At 47.2% G+C, this 23072-nt stretch overlaps 1 protein-coding gene across 1 annotated transcript in view; it reads right to left on the reverse strand.

Annotated features, from left to right (window-relative positions):
- Positions 1-22739, reverse strand: part of LOC139060188 (SH2 domain-containing protein 4A-like) — a 400299-nt gene extending 377560 nt beyond the window's left edge. Inside the window, exon 1 of the mRNA XM_070539143.1 lies at positions 22523-22739. The gene's annotated coding sequence lies outside the window, so the exon portion shown is untranslated. The remainder of the gene's footprint in view (positions 1-22522) is intronic.
- Positions 22740-23072: the final 333 nt, after the last annotated feature.

The following is a 23072-nucleotide window of genomic DNA, read 5'->3' on the forward strand; positions in this document are numbered from 1 at the left end:
TGTGTTGCTCACCCTACAGGCCGCATACTTGCTGGTGAGCTTCCTGGTTCTTTTCCTCCACTGTGAAACAATGTTTTTTTCTGTACAAATACATCAACACCAACACTCTTCCAGCCCATTTACTTTCTTCCCTATTCCTCAGTCGTTCATCGTAATCAATTTTACTGTGAGCTTCCCTCACTTCAAAACTAGTCCAGCCCATATCACCTTGCACAGCTTCATTTGTAGTCTTCCCGTGAGCGCCCAATGCGAGGCGTCCCACTGACATTTGGTTCCCATCGAGTCCTGATTGTACCCCTGATTTCAAGCAAACAACTGCACTTCCAAAAGTTAGTCCTGGAACCATTACACCTTTCCACATACCCCGGAGCACCTCGTACCTATTGTATCCCCATAGCGCTCTGTGCTTCATTATGACCGCATTTCGCTTCCCCTTTACTGTTTTTTTCTGTGTTTCCATATATCTATTGCCTTCGTGTATCCATATACCAAGGTATTTATATTCTTTTACCCGAGGTATTTCCTAGCCCTGTATTGCCACTGTCTGTTCACTGTTTTCATTGAATATCATACCACCTGATTTTCTAACGCGAAATTTCAAACCTAGATTGTTGCCTTCCTGTCCACAGATATTAGCCAGACGTTACAAATCACTTTGCTTATTAGCTAGCAACACAATGTCGTCCGTATAAAATAAACCTGGAAGCTGCTGCTCTATTACTCTACCAGCCTGTTTGTGTGAGAGATTAAACCAGATATTACTTTCTGCGAGCGCCCTCACCATCCTCACCATGTACATCATAAACAGCAGCGCGGACAAAGGGCACGCCTGCCTCAGTTCCTTGTTGATATGAACTTTCTCCTCGCTCCTCATCCCTTCCTATTCAACGCAAATGGTACTTTCTTGGTAAATCTCTATCAAAAGCTGTAGACAATCGTCACTTAAGCCTGCCTTTCTCTTCCAGAATATTCCACAAAATATTGCAGTCTACGTTGTCATACGCTCCTGTAACGTATAAAAAGGTCACATATAACGGTCTGCTTTCTACTCTTGATATTTCAATACACTGAGTAAGAACAAATAAGTTATCATCCAAACGCCTACCTATTCTGAAGACATCCTGAAGTTCTCCCAAAACGCCATTATTATCTGCCCATGTTCGCAGCTTTAATTTGATTGCCTGCATTGCTAGCCTATATATTACCGATGTAATGGTCAACGGTCTATACGAGTGAAGTCTATCTTTCTCCCCCTTACCTTTATAAACTAAATTCATTCTACTTTTTCGCCAACTGTGTGGTATTCTTCTATCTTTTCAAGTTTTTTCCACTGCTTTCACCAGAGCTTCCTTACTTTTTGGTCCTAGTTCATCAATCAGCCTAACGGGACCCTCGTCTAGCCCTGTGGCGCGTTTAGGAATTTTCTCTTCGGCTTTCTTCCAGTTGAAATTTGACAGCACCAGCTCCTTTTCCATCTGGTTATTTTTCATGCTCTTTCTTTCCTCAAGTAAATCATCGTCATTGCCTTGGAAAGATTCGGCTGTTATTTTTCATATGTTATTTAATGCCGCGTCCCCTTCCAGTTTGTTTCCATCTTCGTCTAGGATGTGTTGTTGTATTGTTGTTGACGTCCTGCCTAATAATTTTATGTGGTTCCAAAATATTCTAGGTGCGGCCTTCTTTTTCTCACTTATTTCTGACAACCAACGTTCACCAACGCATTCGGGCGGCCGCCCTCTGCTGGCGGCGACGCGTTCTATACCCGCGTGTTGTGCGTGCAGAACGCCATGACGCCCGTCCAGGTATACGACGAGCTCACGAGACGCGAAGAGAGCCCGCAAGAAGCTTGCCAAACACGCAGCTAACACCTTCAAGTCATGCAAAAATTCATATATTGAAACGACGCGGCCGGCCGAACCCTTGATTGCCGTTTTCTGTAGGATCTCTTTGTGATATTTTCAAAAATAGAAGAAGGAGCGAGCGTTTAAAATAAAGCTGCGCTAAGAAATGTGGACGCAGGAAAATTCCAGTCGCTTCGCAATATACGAAGCGGTAACAGCAGTATGTATAGCTACACAGCTTATATTATTAGGCGCAGTATAAGACTCACCTACTGCTTCGCGCAGCATCCATTTCAGCAAAACATTATGAACAGCGTGTGAGAAACCTGCTTTGCAGCATCGCGGCTTCCTTGTGCTTCTTCGTCTGCTTCCCAAGCAAGGGTCGGCGAGTAAACAGACGGTGGCAGCGGTGGTTGCAGTGACGTCGCTGGAAGTCGGGGTTAGCCTGACAGACTTGGCTGGCATTTACTCCACCCGAGTGTCTCTTTCTATGCCACGTACTCAAGCACTTAGCGAAACACTGTCGCGGGGAGCAATGGTGCAAGCGGGTAACCAAAGTTTCAGCGATAACAGAAAAGAATAATAACAACGTAATTGTTCAACATCGCGCTGACGCCGCACCGTTCCGGATTCGAATCGGACGAAAAATATTCCGTGCAGTGCGAACAGCGTGTACTTATAAACGATACTCCCGATCGGCACATGCATGACACGAAAATCGCAAAGAAACAGGCGACGCCGCAGGAGAAAGCCCAGAACAACGCAAGAAAGGTCTCGCAAGGACTGCATAGAGGGCGCAAATGCTTCAGATCACTTGATGGCGGCGCCCTCCAAATGTATACATTGCACAGCGAAAAATAAAGTTAGGAATGCTTCGAGTCACAGCGACAACGCTGTGCAGTGGCTCCTTGCTGGCGAGGTCAGGGTAGCTCGACTACGCTCCAAACAACGCCCACTTAGAGGACGTTATATACTAGAGCATCGACGACGCGTGCATTCTGTGACATGGTGAAATCATTTTCACTGAAATAGTGTTGCCTCACATTTTTACACGTGCGACAGCGTTAATGAACAACATCACGGCGTTATTTAAAGCGAAGCTTTCACCGCGAGCCCTCCCGCAATTTCCTGACCGCGGCTGCTGGGCGCTGCTGCTGTCTTGCCGAAAAGACCACGCATAAAAGAAAAGGCTTGATCACGTGCCCAATGGCGGGATAGACCCGCGGTTCCTCAGCACAGTAGCCCGTCGCCCTAGCCATTAGGCGACAGTGGCCAACGCCAACCAGCTCTCTGAGATGATTGCCCGCGTGTGTCACATATTGAACATTTTAAAAACTTTTTGTGCGCAAACAAACAGGGACGAAGAATAGGGGCAACACAAGGACGAGCGCTTCCTAACGTTAGCAAGCGTTCATCCTTGTGTTGCTCCTGTTCTTCGTCCCTGTTTGTTTGCGCACAAAAAGTTTTTAAAATGAATCTGTTCCAACTAGGCCGACTCGCAGTTATGCTTCAGTACATTGCACATTGTCACGGGTGCACGAGAGCAAGTTCGCGCGCGCGCCAGCCTCCTTTACGCCAAGGACCCCGGAAAGAAATGGGACAAATTTATAGCGTTTGATTAACCACTTCACATGGATTCGACGATGTGTGTTATACCTGCATAATTTTTTTCTTTCTTGTTTTGAAGTTCTACAAAACCACCCGTGTGCATGCGGGCGGGTCTAAGAAGAAACAAAAAAGTGTAATTTGCTGTACAGCGGTATTCGAATCGCCCACGTGGGAAACTGCACCGAAGCACGTTTATACTTAACACGTTATACAACCGCTCTGCCATCGCACCGGTTTGAACGCTCGTGCGATAGTGCACGACCTTCAACAAGCGCGACCTTAGATAACAAAAACAATTTGCGTTACTGAGGCGCGAGCACTCATTATGCACGAGCGGGCAATCTGGCTCACACCCTGGCCGGTGTAGCGGAAAACAATGCCACGCGGGTGGATGCTAACGGTATTGCACAGGCAGACATCTTTCTCTTGCGCTCACGGCATGAATTCGGGGAAATGCTGTTAGCTTTTCCAAGTGAGGTAGCAAATAGTTGTGCAGGAAATAGCGAGAAAAAAAATGCAGGTTCGTCCATAATGTGAAGCAATGATGGATGCGATATCTCGCATAATATTATGCGCACTATGTATTCAACTGCTTCTCGCCGTATCGGTTGAAGTAAACATTCACAAGGGCGCGCGAGCACTTTCATTTCCAGGGGAAGATGATTATGCATACTTTCTGAACATTTTCCTGTAGCACTGACCTCCATGCGGACTTCTCCAACGGGAGCAGCATTTGTGTAGGCTGTGGCTACCGATCGCCTTCACGGAAGCACACTCAACTTTTATCAGAGCGTCTGTTAGGGCCGCCTGCAATGTCTGCAGTTCCCGAGGACAGCATGCCATTTTCCCCCATCGCTACATGCGAAAGAAGTCGCTCTCCAGAGCATTTCTGAATCTTTAGACAGGCGGCCACTGTCTACAAGGAAGACACTAAAGACTTCGCGTATCGCCGGCTGACAACGTTTGAAGGCCTACAATGCTTCTCCAGATCCACTCAACGTCGTTCACGCATTTCTTCACCTCGTCTTCCGTAAGTCTACTACGCTATTTTTTCTAACCCTCTCCTCAACGAAAAATATACCCTCTCCTCAACGTAAAGCAACGAAAGGACGCTCTTGCCATCAACTTTCCCTGCTCTTGCCTTTCCTCTCTCAAACCATCATTACAGCATTTCTTCAGCGGGAGTCCGACGCTCACCGTCAAAGTTAGTATCGTACATTCATGCACACGCACCAACATCGCCGAAAGGCGTCGTACGGCCTTCAATTGCCGCTTCCCGCCATCGGGATCCGCTGAGACCTTAAAAAAACCTGCGAAGCCGCAGCAACAACGCATCTGGCTTGAAAGCGGGATCTTGCGAAACAGAAAGCAACATTTGCCGCCAGCCGAAAATAGTCACCACCGTGACACAGTGAAAAATAGACGTGCGATTGAAAGGGATCGATATGGAAAGCTTTCAGTTTCAATAAGTAATTTGCTAAAGTTTCATTTCTTTCTTGCTCTATTTCAGTAGCTGCAACTAGTCCACTTATGTTTTTTTGTTGAACGTGTCCTGCTCACCAGGCTCAAATTGATCTATTTCTTTCCCCTTCTTCTTCCCCACTATTCCTCCACATTTATTTTACTATCCTTCGCACTTGCCAACCATCAGTCTTTAGTGAATAAGTGCCACCACGGATCGTAGAGGACAACGAAGTAGTATTGGAAGGCACAACCAGTGCCTTCTAGTATATACGCCTCCCCGCCTTGCAGTCCTCCCCCCCCCCTTTTTTTTTTTGCCCGTCGCCGCCTACAGTAGTATTGCGTTAGATTAACGCTGCAACCCGCGCTCTCATACACGCATCGCACACATGTATATACTTGAGAGAGGTATAGGACCGAAAATTACATCATATATAGTAAAGAGCCGCCGCGCGGTTATTTATACGGACGCTTATCGGTGGCCGCCCGCTCGATACACGGCTCGGTAATTCAGGCCGCGGGCCAGGGTGCGTCAGGTAATGGAATAGCCATATGTGGCTAACCACTCACGCTGCGGCGCGCATAAATCACACCGAGAGGTGGGGAGGAGGCGGCCGTGCCCTTGGCGGAGCTCGACCGGGTGACAGGACGGTTTGGCTCTTAGTCCAGGGAAGCTTAGTACACCATTCGTTCGTGACGCACATGTGCTCCAAGAACGCCTACCAAAGAGAAAAAAAAAGAATAAATAAACGAGGGGTGCGCGATAACAGAAAAAAGAACCCGCAGCTGGCGTATAGGGCAATCGTCGCGCGCAGCTGCGCGGTCTAGATACGGCGACGCGTCCCGATTTGTGATTTTAATACGGCACTACTTTAAGTCTTTCGAAAATATCTGGAACTGTGCAGGGCGTATACTCCCGACTCGTGATTCATGTACTCTATCCACGTATAGTGCTAAGCATTGAGCCCGGCACAAGCGAGAGTGACAATCGGTTGCAATACAGCTACGTAGTTGCAAGAATCGCCGGTTGTTGGAAGTGCTTGAAAGTCGAGTCTTTAGACTGTCATAGATTTGAGAGAAACGATGAAAGCATTTACGTCTGGTATACAGAGGATATAAAAAACGCCTTCAATTTGAGTTTTCTGTTGTTGGCACAGTCAGCTGTGTTGTACCCGATACTTGTTTGTATCACATGTGATATTTTTTTCATTTTTGCTTGTTGCCCAGGGCTGCTAAGCAGTTTTTACAACGTCTGTCCGGGCTTCCCTGAATTGCGTCCATTAATTCGTAATTAAAAAAAAACAATTGCTGGTATTGCACGAATTATTCACAAGGAATACACTGCCTTAGAGTTGTCAAAGTTACGTCGTCTGAACGTGTCGACTGGATAAATTAAAGCGTAAAGCCAAGCTTGGAATGATCGATTTCTCCTATGCCTATATAGCAAAACGTGAACTGAAAATGTGTACCGACGTGGAGGCGGCGCAAAAATACCTTTCGGGCTGTACTTTTGCCCCCGATGCCCCAGCGACAGCCGGAAATATGGCTTAGTGGAATACGCATGTGCTTCAGTGGCACCAAGTGTCGGAAGAATCAATGTAGCAATGTAACAAAATAAATATTGAACTGTGTATCAATAATAAAAGACCATTTAGCTGCATGAAAGTTGTTAACAAGCAGCCACAGCTGCTCGGTGAGAAACTGTGATAGTTAATCATGCGCTACGATACGAATGAGTTGTTAAGCACCGCTCCCTCCCTCCCCAATCCCATTTTTCTTTGTGTTTTTTCATTGCCGACAGGAAAAAGTGAAATAAGAACGCTTCAAAAATCAAGGCGCCTAACGTCACGGAGAGCGCACTAGCAGATAGGCGTACATGTACTGCGGTCGTAGACCTGGCCTTGATGAAAAATGGGCCCCCGAGCCGCGTGGTCGGTGACCGTAGGCAAAACCGCACGTGTCCTATCTCGCACCCCTCGTCTCTACGCAATTGACCTTCAGAAGAGTTAGCCGATCTGAACATGGGGACACGTTTTCAAGTTTCAAGTTTTATTTTCTCCAAAGTTAGTACAAATTGTGTGCAATGACTCTATGGCCCCTTAGCCAAAGGCTAGTAGTGGGGCCATTTACAAATATATAATTGGCAGTAAGCCTTGTCTGTGACACATCAATGCACAGTATAAGAATAAGAAACACATAGAGCATAAAGAAAAACAGTATAGATTGAAAGGAACACTTGGTTAGTACGAAAAAAAAAATCTCGTTTGCAACTTAGCATGAAAACATACTTGTAAACAAGTACATACTATTTATTGGTCGCGTTCATGGAATGAACATATTCAGACAGGTTCCGCGGACATTTGCTGAAGATAGTATGTTTTTAACCACTGTGATACATTTTTATTTTGTTTACCCTCACATTATTTTTTATTCCATATTTTTATGCCAATAAATTCCACTAATCTCTGGCCATATATATTTCTTGTCGGTGGTATTTTTCGTTTTTTCAATCTTCAATTCAATTCAAGTTGCAAAAAGTTTTATTTCGTGTTGGGCGAGCTGGCATGCATAATGTTGATACATAAAATGGATTATTGTCTGCTATGATGCTATTAACGCATTTGACTATATTTATTTCGCGCAAAGAATCGAAGGCCAGTATTTGTAATTTGGCAAAGATTGGTTTACTTGTTTCATTTCGCTGAGAGAAAGTAAGGGTGCGAACAGCTCGTTTTTGAAGGCGCCGAATAGGTTCTATATAGGTACGTTGTGAAAGTCCATGCCCATGACTCAATACAGTGCATTAAATGAGATTGAATAAATGAAAAATGGAAATTGCGGAGAATGTTTGTTTGAAAATGTTCCCGTGCCCGAGAAGAGCATAACAGCCACATGCTAGCTCGGAGCAAAGAGCTTCTATGTGGCATTGCCAGTTTAGATATTGGTCAAGAATAACGCCGAGATACGTATATGAGTCGGTGCGTTCGAGTGGAAATTGATTTATAGACAATGAGATACAATCACTACTGACGGTTTTGGAACGTGAATGAAAAAGGGTATATATTTTTTGTACTTATTGTCAATTTATTCGCAAGAAACCATTCGGAAATCTTAGAAAGCTCTATTTGCATTTCTTCTATTTCCTTGATGTTATTACCTGCGATTATCAAAGCAGTGTCATCGGCATGCATTAATACATTAGCGGACGTTAAAATCCGGGGTAAGTCAATGATATAAATTTAAAAAAAACAAGGGACCAAGCACAGATCCCTGTGGCATTCGAGTCTGTTCTCAGATGCCGAGGGGATTAGGTTACCTTGTTTATATCAACGATTTGGTTTTGATTGTGAAAATAACTACGAAACAATTCAAGTACGTTGTTGCGAAATTCATAAGTGCTTAGCTTATTAAGTAAGACATTATGATCAACGGTGTCAAAGGCTTTTTTTAAATCGAGTAACATAACTGCTACTAGTTGGTTATTATGAAGAGCAAGAGTTGGTTATTAGGCGAGGTTTCTCGGTTTCCCCAACTCAGAGACCGGCCCGGGGGCCGAATTCATAAAGCTTATTTTTCATAAAGAATCTTTGCCATTGGCTGGTCAACTTCGCTAATAGTATGTCTATCAATGTGATTGGCTGCAATTTGCACTTACAAACATGTCTAGCGTTAGAGTTTTCTTTTGTGAATACGGGCCCGAGGGCCGAATTCACAAAGCTTATCTTTCGTAAGGTATCTTTGCCATTGGCTGGTCCCCTTCGCTAATAATATGTCCAGCAATGTGATTGGCTGCAATTTGCACTGACAAACATGTCTAGCGTAAGAGCTTTCTTTCGTGAATACGGACCCAAGGGCCAAATTCACAAAGCTTATCTTTCGTAAGGTATCTTTGCCATTGGCTAGTCGCCTTCGCTAATAATATGTGTAGCAATGTGGTCGGCTGCAATTTTCACTTACAAACATTTCTAGCGTAAGAGTTTTTTTTGTGTGTGAACACGGGGCCGAGAGCCGAATTCACAAAGCTTATCTTTCGTAAGGAATCTTTGCCGTTGGTTGGTCAACTTCGCTAATAATGTGTACAGCAATGCGATTGGCTGCAATTTGCACTTACGAACATTTCTAGTGTAAGAGGTTTTTTTTTGTGACTACTGGCCCGGGGGCTGAATTCACAAAGCATTTCGTTCGTAAGTGCTATTTGCCATTCACCGGCTGCATTCGCTAATGATATGCCCAGCGCAAGGATTGACTAGCGTTTGCTCTTACGAACAATTCTTGTGTTTGAACTCTTTGTGACAGTTTACGTTCCTTCAAATCTAATGTTATATATGGAGGCCATCTAAACCAACAGCTTTATTTAGCTACTTCGCCCACTTTGGATTCACGGATGGCATGGGGGTATGCAGCAGGTTACACAAGAACGCTATCGCTGATTTTGTCAATCACCCTCGATGGTTTCTGGCGCAACCTTTACATTTTTCCTCGAGTTCGTTCACGTATCTGTACACGCTGGCGTAGCTTTGACTGTTGCGAACTTTCATTGCATGTCCCAGAAAAACTGATATCGTCAAGCATGAAATCGGCGATGCACGCGCACCGCCGTCGCTCCGGCTCCCCCAGTGGCTGGAATCCGCTTCGTCAACGCACCTTGTAAGAGAGCGTGTTGGTCCATCAAAGGCTCCGAAGCAAGAATTTGCGGTACTGGTTGTTCGCAAAGGGGAGGTGCCACCCTCTGATAACTTGACCCTGAAATAATGGCTTGCTATAGTGCTTTCTCCTTGCTAAATGACTAGCAGCGAACCAGAAGTGCGTGAAGGAAGGAGAAAACGTGACTAAATGACGACTCTCGTCCGAGTCCTCTTTGCTTGTGGAGGTGGCGCTCCCTGGTGGTGAAGTGGCGCCGTTTTCCATCGTCCCCAGGATTTCGCGGACTTGGCGCACCAGGAGCAGCCACGAAGTCAGGTGCAGTTCTTCAGGTGGTGCGGCACCGCTCGTCCTGGCACAGATGGGAGAGGGGGGATGAGGGTTGTTCGCGCGCGAGATTGCGTACGTTGCCTACGTAAGATCGCCACGCTCTGCAAAGTGCGCATTTGCAGAACGCAACACGAACGGTACGTAATGCGTAAGCGGACGCCGCTTGCGCATGCATCCGATTCTTGCGTGCGTACGTGGGGAGCCTTGCGTGCTGCTCTCGTGGTTCTCGTTTGTTCGCGAGTGCACGAGACAAAGGAGTTTCGCAAAATGGCGGCGTCAAAGGCGACCCGCGGAAGGCTGTACTTTTCCACGGCCTACGATTTGGCTTTGCTGCGTGAAGTGAACGGGAAGAACCCAATCCAAGATCCTGCACGGTGGGAATCCATAGCAAAAAAATATGAACTTTGTTTATGAGAAAGTGTTCCGTGTGCGCTGTTTGCGCGCACAGGTTACATCACCTTGGCGCAAACGACAGCGTCTATAGTTCGACCGGTGGTTCGACGCATTGGCGGACGCAGCAAACGCGCTCCGACGCGCGCCCGGCGTCTAACGACGCTCGCCCGTTACGTACGTAGGTATTTCCCAGCACTAAAAGCCCTGACGCGACATGCACTGCCACGTTCCGCAAAGCGCTTGCGTGCTGCGTACGTATCGTCATGGTGCAGTACTAAAACTGTCTAATTACGAGGTGATGGGACGGAAACGTACGCAGTACTTGTGTATCGCGCTCTATAGGATGCTTCCCGCAGATCTGACAGATGGGATGGCCTGAACTGCGCTGAATGTGATGAATGCTTGCGTCATAAGGAGGGTTGAGGATCTGAGAATGTTGGATGGGACATGCATCTGGACGTGGGAAGAGGTATGAGGGAGTTGAAGGAGTACGCGTGACTCGTGGGCCTTGTTTGCGGTGAGCTCGACAAGTTTTGGAGAACCGAGTTGTGGTGATCGGAGAGATGCGCTCGGCGAATAACCTTGCTCATTGCCTTCTATCCCCAGATGGCGAGGAATACATGCCGAGAGGACCCAGAGGTTTGGATGGCCATGCAAGTGATCAGGTGAGTACGAAAGTGATAGAAGAAGCAATTAAATGCAAGATTTCGGACTGCGTCCTGGCTGTCGGATCGTATGGAAATTGTCGGCCACTGTGTCGATGTCGTTTGCGGGATTGCCAGATGGCGGCTGCAATGGCCTGTGTTTCGGCCCGAATGGTAGTTGGCACGTCTATGTAAGAATTTGCAAGTGAGCACGATCGGCCCGTTAACCATGCCCGTAACTGCAAGGAAAGGAGAAAAGAGAAGTGACTCGACAGACGCGCATCAATTCCGACAATTACGCTCAACTATATATGACTGAATGTATTTTTTGAGACTGAGGCTCTTGAATTGTCGGGATCGACAAGCGGTTATTGCATTCAAGAGCTACATTTCAAGAGCGAATTAAGATGCGCGCACAGTCTGTGGAAACACGGCCGTTCGACCATGTAATGGAGCCGAACTTTATCGGGTCACTGAAAAGCCACCCCTTCCCCCCTATCCCTCTACCCACTTTCAACGCACTTTCACACAACTTCGCTCGCGTAACTGCAATCAACGATTGAACCTTGCTATCGTGCCGATTACTATCCTATAGGTGCATGGCGGCCGCATCAGAAGCCTGACAATTAGGAAACTCTCTAACGTAAGAGAAGCATTGTGAATGCGAACCTTGCAGTTGTAAATCAGCGATCCTTTTTTTTTTTTTTTCACTTCGCTCTCGATGGCAAGGCGGCTGCACTGCCGCTAACTCGTACACAGAGTCTTGTTCCTGGCTCCGCGGTGACAGACTGACCTCGGTGCGTTTGAGGTGTACATAGACTTCTCGAAAGCACAAAAGACAATTGTGAAAAGAAAATTAGAAGGCGAGAAAATAAGCAGCCACGCCAGAACAGCAAACTCAGAGAACAGAATTCTCGGATTTTTTTCCAGAAACATATACACTGGTCTCGCTGACGCATGGGATCTGGGGAGAAGAATGTCGAGCAACCGAAGCGGAACTCGGTCAAAACAGCGGCCTCGAGAGAATGACACGCGGGCTAACGCCATATCTCCAGAATCCGCTGTGCAGCCAGTCGTAGGCAGAGAATATGCGCGACGCCAGCGTGGACATACATCCACGATGTCATGAAAAAAAAAGATACAATAAAGCACCTGAGTTAGTATACGTGAGAAGAAGCCAACTGCAATCGGACAACGAAAGGTTAACAAGACACATTTGACAGCTGCGAGGTGTGTATGTCGCAAGAATAGGCCTCATTTGGCCGCCGTTCGAAGCTGTTCCCAAGCGCGCCGCGAGAGTGTAGGAGGTACTTTCCAAAAGAAGAAAATTCTTTGATACTCTTCGTTACAAAACGTCGAGAGCCAACGTCGCAACCGTCGTGTGAAGCCAGCGGCGTACTTGCGCAGACCCTTCGCTGGAGCTGTAACATTATTGACCAGTCAAACTTTATTATTCCTGACCGAGCGTGCACGCTGCAATTCTAATTCGCGTGCTAACTGAGACGGTCGATCATGCAGCTACTTGTCATAGAATAATAAACCTGAGGTCAGTATTCTCGAATACACACTGGAAACCCTTAACACAATACAGCAAGCTAAAAGCTCATATAATATCTCCACTCTGGTGCAGGGTCACGTGACCGGGCTCGCTCCTTCCTATCTTCCTTTGTCTTCTGCCTAGAGGTCTTTTGAAGCATTTGTCGCTACCACAATTTAGCGAACTCGTTCATGAGTCGGCTCACTCACACCCAGACCGGCCCGTGAGTCTCTTTGAGTGAGCCCGTGTGAGTACTAGGGGGTGTGATACTTAGTGAGTTGAACGAAGTGAGGCAGAGTGGGCGTGTGTCTGGGTCTTAGTGAGCCCTAATGAGCTGGATTTCGGGTGAGTGTGAGTGAGTTAAAGCCCATCTGATTGACACGCATTCCATGTGTTATTAAAAGCGAACCTCGCCGTTTTCATAGTGAACCTCGCCGGGTTTCGCGGCCGTGGCTGCGGCTTGGCCGAACAGGCCAACCAATCACAGCGAAGTACGCGCGCCGCGCGCGCCGCTGGGTTCCTTGGACCACCACCAGATGGCGCTCGCCTCCGCGCATCCGCGGCAGCTGCGTGGCCGGCGGAGCGGGGGAAAGGGAAAAAAACCACAAAGCTCGCTCGCCTTCGCGCATCCGCAGCTACACGGTAATGAGGAAGTAAACGCTACCATGCGTATAGAATGGTTTCGAATTACGCTACGTACGTATGCGCATGTTGCCTCTGAAACCATGATGCGTTCGAGGCATCCATCGTACGCGCTAGTAGTCAGCAACTCCGCCTAGTAAAAGACTCGGTATAATTTATCTGTACCTGCGCTTGTGCGTGTGTGTGCGTGTGTGCGTGTGTGGGGGGGGGGTGTACTCGTGTTCCGACTCTTTATGCCCTTACACAAAGTTTCGCTGTATATAGATTCCAATTATTGTCCCAATGTTGCCTACAGCGTGGCGACGGCTTCCCATAACAATATCACATCAGCAGCAGAGCTGGACGCTGTACCCAGAGGGCAGTAACGTGGTTGTGACAAAAGCATCAATACACGGCCCGGCGAAAACCTCCGCTTGTACACGCAACGGCCGCTGCGCTTTCCGAAATTTGTGCGCATACTCTATACCGTCCGCAATAGGTAAAAGGCTGCAAAATAGCGAAGGTTGTATTACACCACACACTTAGTAAAAAGCGAGCGGTCCGTAGTAAAGCTTCGAACGAGGTAAAAGAAATAAAAAGGAAAGTTGGATGAAAGAACAGAACGTCAGCATTCTCGGGGAAAGAGATGGAAACAGCCTGACGTATAAAATTGTCTATAGATAGAACAACTCAAAGCAGGTGTCTCCTCTCGGCATGATAAACTATGCAAGCTCAGCACACTTCTCGCAGTTGTTGCTCTCCCGCGTACTACACGATAACAGAGCACGCGCGTATATATGCTGCCGCCGCACTTGGCACAGTCGCACGCGACGAACAGTCAACGCACCCTACCTTGGATTTTTCGCCTCCCCATCTAACAATGCGGAGAGTGCACTTATAACAACGATTAATCCGCCCGCGTCTGCACCTAATGCGAGTTTAACAGGAAAAAAGGTCTTCCTTTGACTGACTGATCATAAGTAACTTTGAATAGAGTCATGACTGACTCCTTACCGCCAATGTAATTGATCCTAGCTAAGTAACGAAGAGGTCAACGGTCGAAGTGTTTTATTATAAAGGGCAGCATACTGTGACGTAATTTTGAGCTAATTGATACATTGTCAAAACAAAAAAACATTGGCTATGAGGGACGCCGTAGGTGGGCTAATCGTTTTGCGCATGATACACGACCCTTTCTGCATTACGTCCCCGTCGGAACGGGGCCGTCGGTAATCGAACCCGGTACCTCGCGCTCAATAACGCAACGCCTTAGCCACCGAGCTACCACGGCGGGACAATAAACTCGGTGCCAGTTGAAAGCTCTCATGCTACGCCTTTTGCCGAGCCATGGCAGAGCTGGCTAGTTTTGAGCGATGCTTACTGTCCATACGTATACATGCGCCGTGCCACGAGTCGCACGACGCACTGATTGGCGAATGCCCGATGACCGCACAAATAGGTGAGAAGCAGCGCCCAATTGTATCAGTTGTCATGACGGAGTAACACAATTAGCATGTCAAAAATACCTCCAAGCTGGTATGTTCGCCCATATTTCTCGTTACGCATCTATCGCACATTGCGTAATTTCGCGCGACGGGGGCGAAATGCAAGAACGCCAACGTACCATGCATTTGGTGCGCGTTAAAAAACCCCAGTTGGTCAAAATTAATCCGGAGTCCCCCAACTACGGCGTGCCTCATAATCATATCATGGTTTTGGCACGTAAAACCCCAGAATGTAATTTAATTTTTATGAATGCGCGTTTGCATTATCCGGCTTATTCGTCGTATGGCGTGGAGTAGCGGCAACGCCTGTCCATGTGAAGCTTTGTCTGCGACCGCCTTACATTCATGTCTCTTCTCAATGGACTTCTTTGATTTGGTCCAATTTTGACGCCAAGCGAACTCTCGACAAGCATCACGTGACGTCGATGGGCACAATCGCGGGACCTCACATGCAGGCGCCTTGCGAATACAGCATTTTTGGCGCATACGTACATATCTGTGGCTCTGACATAACTGTCTGATAAGCTAATTATCTCATTGGGAAAGATAATGCGTATACAGTATCGCTCTCTATCTTTCTTTGTGTCAAGCTGCAATGATGGCTAGGAAGACAAAAAACAAAACGAAGTTAACACATACACAGAAATGAGGACAGACAGGGCGCTATCTGCAGAGAGCTCTCGCATGGTAACTAATAAACAACTAATGAAATGAACATAAAGGGGAGCTCGGGTCATAGATTGTGCGTTTTGCGTATTGATACGAGATAAGCCGACGCAAATACACGCGTATGGCGGCGAGCTCGCTGATACTCTTCGATATCAGCCCTGTAAGTGCGGCAGCGCATTTCCTGCGTCGGTGAGGTTAGCAGATGGGATGAGGAGGGAGGAGGAGGGGGTTGCAAACACGGCTGCGCACTCGGTGGATTCTCACAACACGCTTGCGTGCAACATGTGTGTGCATTCTTCGCGGCACTCGAGCCAGCCTCGTCGTCATGACCCATATAACTGCACGGGCTGTTGGCGCGGGCATCGTGCTCGACAGCTTTTGGAAATGAAAGAGGGAAGGAACAGAAAGAATAAAAACAAAAGACTACTTTAAAGAGTGCTGACAGTGGTATGAAAGATATACGAACTTTTGGTACGCTAAATTTTCTTCACAACGTTTTTCACTACACTGCTGAAGTAAATATCGCAAGTTGTGAGTAAACAGTCCTGTTAAGCAAATTTATTTTAAAGCGTTTCTTTTATCTATCTATCTATCTATCTATCTATCTATCTATCTATCTATCTATCTATCTATCTATCTATCTATCTATCTATCTATCTATCTATCTATCTATCTATCTATCTATCTATCTATCTATCTATCTATCTATCTATCTATCTATCTATCTATCTATCTATCTATCTATCTATTCTGATAGAAATGATAGGTAACAGATGTGCACGGATTCGAAGATGTAGTACGCGCCAGGAGATATAACTGCTTAGTATAACGGCCTGTCTTGTGCCGATGCGCACTGAATTTCGAAATACTTTCTCGACCAACAGATTTGGCACGCTCGACCCCCAGTGAACCACGAATAAAACAAAAACCTCCGTATTTGGGGCGGGCAGTATACACAAGTATTCTTTTGCGACTGCGTGCCCGTGCCTGTCGCAAGTATTTAATTTCGCCCCTTTCCCACTCGAGTATTAAGCTGAGCTTCCGCTTGACGGCTAACTGCACTGGACGACCGCAGTAGACTTTGTTTCAACCATTTAAAATCTGCTATATATACACAGTATCGGGATCCGCGCCCGAAGCTCTACATTCTTATGGGCGGCAACTAACAGCTCATAAAGGAGGGTTTCGTGACCTTCCTTTGTGTGTCATTAGTTTGAGCGGACATAATGTGTATACACACTATTAGAAGTAAGAAAAACATCATCACTGTAGAAAAGGGAAATGTGCATGCTTCATTGACTTCCCTAAGACATATGCTATACTTCCTTGAATATACACAGAGAGTGATTTCAAGCCACTGCCGTGTTTTCCTGAACTCGTAAAGCCCATCGCGACTTTAATCTCTCTTCGTGCGTCTTTATTTTTCTCGCGCTTTTATTAGCCGAGCTAATTAGAGGTCGCTCCGGGGCATGCATGGCACCGACCCAGATTTGACCTGGAAACTTTCTATTCGCTTAAACTCCGCGCGAGATTTACGCATGTGCCAGTTGGAGCGGGAGGTGCAACACATCGCTCGCACTGCACGATGTCGCAACATACGCTCCGAAACGCTTGCATTTCTGAATTCTACAGCGTAATGAAAAAAATGCGAAGCAACGGTTTGTAGAAATTAGAACGAAATAAATAAAGCGTTCCCTGTAGTGATACAATCGAGGCTAACATCGACGTCTCACTCTCAGCCAGAGGCAGATCCATGGTAGCTTGTGTGCGTGTGTGCGTGTAGGTAGGTGGAAGGGGGAGGGTGCCCCCCTCCCCCATAGAATATACTCGTTGGATCCGTCAGTGCTCTCAACTCAAGTACTTCGCGCGCACTCTCTAAAAAAAGAACCGGCTGCTTACAAGACCGACAGCTCAGGCGCGAACTCGTTTCAGCGCTGCACGTCGTTGTCTGTAAACAGCAGGGCACGCAGCCCCCGACACTCTTCTTGAGCACCGAATGCTAAACGGCCATCCTTTATCGCTGCTGAACAAGCGCCCAGCTTATCTACGGTTTTTTTGTACACACTCAAGGAGGCCGCACCGCAAGCTTAACGGTTCCCGCGAGGTTTCCTCCGTCTTTCCATCTTGCCGCTGACGCGTGCAATGCGGCTCCGCTACTCCTCGCGAGCAGCAGGTCGCGGGGATCGAGGCGGGGCCTCGCGTATACGTTATGTGCCTCTCTACCACCTGCGCTGCGGATTTGCTCGCGTGCAGATGATTAAAAGGACGTACACTGCGTCAATCTGACCGCAGTACCCGTTAACTTGGACTAACAATCAAACCCGTTTATACTGTTAAAGTATTCTTTCGCAACACTATTTCCGTTAATTTGGAGAAAGACAAGGTTTACTATTATTGCAGAAAATGAAGGCCAAACGTTCCTGGTTGGATCTTGCGCCAACATCCCAGTGCCGGTACGTAATTGTGACGTAATCGAACCCTAGTTTTCTTTTTGTGTGTGTGTTTTTTCGTATTTGGGCCGTTTTGGTACAGGAAAAAAAATGCCGAAGCCTTAGGTTCCGTTATAATGTGGTTCAAGTCATTCTCTATTAATAAACTATGAACCTACAGCATGCACACGCTTTCAAAATCCATGAAAGCGCGGCGAGCTGGTAGGGAAACTTCAGGGCGCGTCCCCACATGTTCTTTGCTTCTGCGTCTTTTCTGGCTTATACGCTCTTACGGTAAGAGCTGCCGTGTTTCTATTGCATAAGCACAATCTACCATTAAAGCTTTACTTGCGTCCCTTCAAGCAGGCGCGTAGTCAGATTGCTTTTGTAAAGGTGCCGCAGGTTGACAGTGCACTCTCGTTCCGAGGTTTTCTCGGGTGCAACGCCATGTCGCTTAAATTATACCGCAAAGTCACGATGAAGAGGTCCTTGATAATTCAGATAAAAAAAGTTAAGTGAATATTTTGGTTCAATTTTAAGTAACGTGTAATATTGCTACTGGCTAGCTTTCAACGTCGTACATTTTCGTTCATATATGGAAAGCGCTTGCTTCAGTCATGTGCGCTACCAGAGGTACAGGAGCAGACGGAAATGAAATGAGGCTCTTGGCTGCAACCTGACCCAACGCGCCATGTGCATACGGGCGACGTTCATATCAATAAAAGTGGCAGATGCCGATAATAATGTATTCGTGGCCCGGCTTGGTGCGCGCGTTTTTTTTCTACTAACAGGAGGGGCTGTTCGGCGTATCAGTGACGCATCAGAGGCTGGTCATTACGCCACCTGGAATAGGGTGCGTTAGGGGGGGGGGGGGGGGTACTCCTGCCTGCAAGGAGCGGCTGTTCTTTCGCACCACCGCATGGAGATAGAGGCAGTGCAGGCAGCGTGCCAAGAAAATAGAGCACACAGCGACTGGCGAGAACTGGCAGCTGTTCGTCCAGATATCGGCTGCTATTGAAAAACTGGGCGAGAGGTAAGCAGATGCGAGCAGGATGCTTGGGGACGGCAAGATGGGCGCTGAAAAGGAGTTCTGTGTAAAATCAAATTCGATGTCTCCGGTGCGATATGCAGTTGAAGACAAACGTGCCAATTACAACTTCAGAAATGTTTAGTCAGGTGATCCTGCTTTCGTCAGAGTAAACATTAGTACACTTTAATTACACTGACGAAGGTAGGACCATGCACCTGCCGAAATGTTGTAAAGTTGTACTTAGCGCGTTCGTGTTATATATATATATATATATATATATATATATATATATATATATATATATATATATATATATATATATATATATATATATATATATATATATATATGCCAAGTCTTTCAGCGAACACTTTCGAAAATCTTTAAAGGTTGCCGTGGCAGGTAGCACAATTCTAGTTCATGAGCTGGACTACTCGAAGAGGCGAAGAGGTTGTTTATGCCGGATTACTTTGTTTTTCTTTTTCTTTTTTTTTAGGGAACGCGACTGCGCGCACAGTACTTCAGCCGTCACGTTGGAAAAAGGTATTTCACCCCTGTCAGGACTCAAACATGCGTCTCCAAGAATGGAATGGAACAGTGATCAAAGATGAGACAGCAGCAATGAAGGCTTAAACTTAGTACTCTGTCTCCCTTCTATGTCGGCTTGTTCTTCAACAATATTCGGCCTTCGGGCCGTAGGGTAAGCCACCTTAGTACATATGGCACGGCGCATGCAATCCCGTATGAACGGTACAGCCCTAAGACGACCTAAAGTATTTGCAGATCTCAACGTTCTCTGTAATTTTTCTCTCGCTTTATTTTTCGTTTTTAGAAGCTTTCAGCGATGTTGTCCGCATTGAATATCAACGAAACCGCTTCCCGTCCTTGCAATTTTTCTCTATAAAGTACCGCCCTCCCAAGAAGCGCATAAAAAAGCGCTATGCTATTAATTGTCATTATAATGAAACTAAAGTTTTGGAATCATGAGCCCGCAGACAGCTCAAACACAGGCCGGCAGCCAGCTAAGCTCTAGATATTTATCAGTGGCAGTGATGTCCCATATTCGTTATATCATCTGTTAAACCATCGCATCCGCTGTTGGCATTCGGTGAGTGCCCCACTTTCGGAATCGTGCAACATTCGCAGGAGTTCCATGAGTTATACTCTACGGAGCGGTGGGTGTATCTCAGCGGATATTGATTGACAATGTCGCCTTTAGATTCACGCTCGCGTAAGGCCTGGACCCTTGGAGCACGTGAAGTAATTTTAGGCTAACAGCCAAAACATTCAACATTAAGTTACTGACAAGCAAGTAGCAACGTTTATCGCGTGGATCACTTGTTGACTGCTTGCTTCCCAGAAAAAAAAAAAAAAAAACATCGGATCAATAGTGCGATATCAGGGCCCCGAGTTCCCTATAGTGTCATCGAGCAAACGTTAAGGCAGTTCAGCAGCACCATCATCGTAATCGTCGCTGTCCTAACTACACCCTATACGACTTTAATTTAGCGCTTAAAACGCTCAACCACCGCTTGCGCAGAAGAGATAATTCCGTGCGGCAGGAAGCGTCCGGGGGGGGGGGGGGGGGGGCGGGCTCGGCACTGCCGCGTGCCTCATTGTTCGTCATTGTCGAAGCCCCGTAACGACCAGAGATGGGTTAAACCTCGGTTGAACGGGGGCCGCCGTGGGAGGATCCGGGCCGATTTCTGCGCCATTTAGAGTTCATTAACGAGCAAGACGATACGATCGTACGCAGCCACCTTCCGGCCTTTGCACCCGTTGAGACGGGACTACCTATTGCAAGCCTTGCTCGCAGTTAGACGGCCGGGCTTCTGTGCTCGGTCACCGCACCAGCATCGTTGGTGTTTCCGAGAGCCTTCGTGAACACGCCAGATCTCACCCCCAATCCCCTCCTCGTATCCTCTTGTAATAGGATACGATATCAAACAAACGCTGTGTTAAAGGAGTTTGTGACCAGTACTTGCTGAACAATCAGAGCAGGTCAGCGTTTGTGGACATCTAGTTTGTATCAACGCATGCCATCACATTTGCTTCAATATGGCACTAGAAAACAAGGTCGGCCGGCGCAGCAGACATCTACGTTACGCTGGCTGCAACTGTCAACCGACGGCTTTTCTTTCCAGTTTCAGTGCCTCGCAAGCCTGTTTGTCTCTGGTGGTGTGGTGCCTGTATTACATAGCTGCATTGTCGGTGTAGAATCAGTCTTTATAGCCGTGCCGGCAGAAGTTGATTGAACCAATAACGAAGAGGCTCGCCCGGGATGCAAATTGCGCATTCGCGAACAGGAGTGCTATGCTGGCGAAATTCCCTTTGCCCTACCATTTCAGTACCATGCTAAAGCTCTGCTGGATTTTAAAAACTAAAATGAGAAAATAGCTTTCTGAGAGAGCTTTCATGGATGCGTGAGAATAGTAGGAAAATTGAAGCTTGACACTATACAGCACCGCGCGCATCGGGCAACTTTTTCCAACTGGAACCTGTTAACAAGTGATAGCTGCGACCAGTATGGGCAAATCCCAACTGGAACTAGTAATTCCGATTGTTTGCTAGAACCAGTTCCAACCGGCCCCTTTTATGAAAGCGTGTTTCATAATCCTTTTAGACTCGAACGAGTTAGATGCCACTTGCAAAAATTTCGCTTGGTTAGGCCGGCAAAATAAATTTTAGTAAATGATGTTTTCAGTTGCATTCTGCATGTTTACGATTCAATGTGAAATGCCGTCAGGTAATATCGCTATCCCAACTCGGAGATGCGACCATGCAAATGCCACTATAACGTCCACTTATCACTGACGTCCACGAATATAGACTGCAGTTCAATCATGCTGGTACGTACGGCTCGACGCTAAATAGGTAATATCGGCGCAACGTCGGGGAATTCCTCTGTTCACGCTCAGCCGCTCAACTTGGACGAGGGGTGGCTCTCTGCTTCTCAGTCGTAATATTAGCTGCAGCTGCAAGTTTAAGTCAGAAGCTCTCGAAATTCAATCTTGGAGATGGTTGTATAAACGGACGCTTCAGGCTTAAAGAGAAAAACGCACCTCTCCGCAATCTTCACCAACATCTTGCACTTCTCATCGTTGAAAACCATCGCCTTGGACAACAGGCCCACACCTCGCATTAACACATTACCCGATGCAGATGGACTGTAGCGATGTGCCAGGGTCGTTCAGCTAAAATGCAAAGGGCTAGGCTGCACAGCGGTCAGACACTCGCTTAGTGAGGGGTGTCGAATTTTGCACGTTTATTTTAACATAGCGGTTCATTGAAAGAAAAGCGCAAACCCATTCCTCTCAATGAACGTACAGGTTCGAGGTACAGCATGAAAAAGGACAAACCTCCACGTCGGCGCAGATATACCTCAATTCAAAACAAAATGCTATAGGGTTGCTACGGTGTATAAATACCACGCCGTGGCAACCCTTGCAGCAGCTTTGCATCTTCGTACTCCTTCATTTCGTACCTTTTCAAAACAAAGCAAGGTCGTTGTATATATACGACTTCTCGGAAAATAACAAAAAAGTGGTTCGAAGAGGGGGGGGGGGGCAGTTGGCTATAGCCTCGTGGTCGCTGTAACAAATAGCGTTATTTTCGCAGCATATATCAGCGCGTTCATCCCACGCATGGAACATCCGTGTTTATTTTTCCTCATCTCCGAGTCGTTGATCCAGCGCAGACGACCCGCTCGGCATAACTGAAAGGACCCACCCCTCCATCACAAGACTGCAGGGTAAATCAAATGAGGGAGAGGAGGAGAAGGTTTTCAAAAATGACGTCAGCCGTTTTCCTCACCTTTCGTTGCCTGGAGCCCCCGATGGTCTCGCAGATGCTACCGCTGTGGGTGTTGTCGGCGGTATCCGATTTTGGCCGCCTTGAAAACGATAACAAAGAGAAAACCGATGGCTGCTCTTCGAGGTCAGGCTGTTGGGAAGCAAGTTCTAGACAAAGTCGAGTCACTTCCTTGGCAGGCAGAGACGGGGCTCGATTCTCGTAGGCACTGGAAAGGATGTAGTCGACGTCGTGGCGGCTCCGCGCGAGCCAGACGGGCCAGACAGACAGTCGAGCGAAGCACGCGGCGAAATGAAAGCGACTGGGCGATAGGCGTGCAACGCACACTGCGGTGGCGGCGACCGCTACTCCTGACCCTCCCCGCCGTCACTTCCCCCCCCCACCTATCTCCTCGCTTCGTCCTGTCATCGTTCGTTGAATCACTACAAGCAGAGGAAGAGGAGGGAGGCGTGCAGAGAGATAGCTTTCTGCCATATTTTTTTTCGGGGCGGGATGGGGGGGGGGGAGTTGCTGTTATGTGTTACTTCTCGTGCATATCTCCCCCTCGCCCTTC

Source organism: Dermacentor albipictus, chromosome 1, assembly GCF_038994185.2.
Source record: "Dermacentor albipictus isolate Rhodes 1998 colony chromosome 1, USDA_Dalb.pri_finalv2, whole genome shotgun sequence".
NCBI lineage: Eukaryota > Metazoa > Arthropoda > Arachnida > Ixodida > Ixodidae > Dermacentor > Dermacentor albipictus.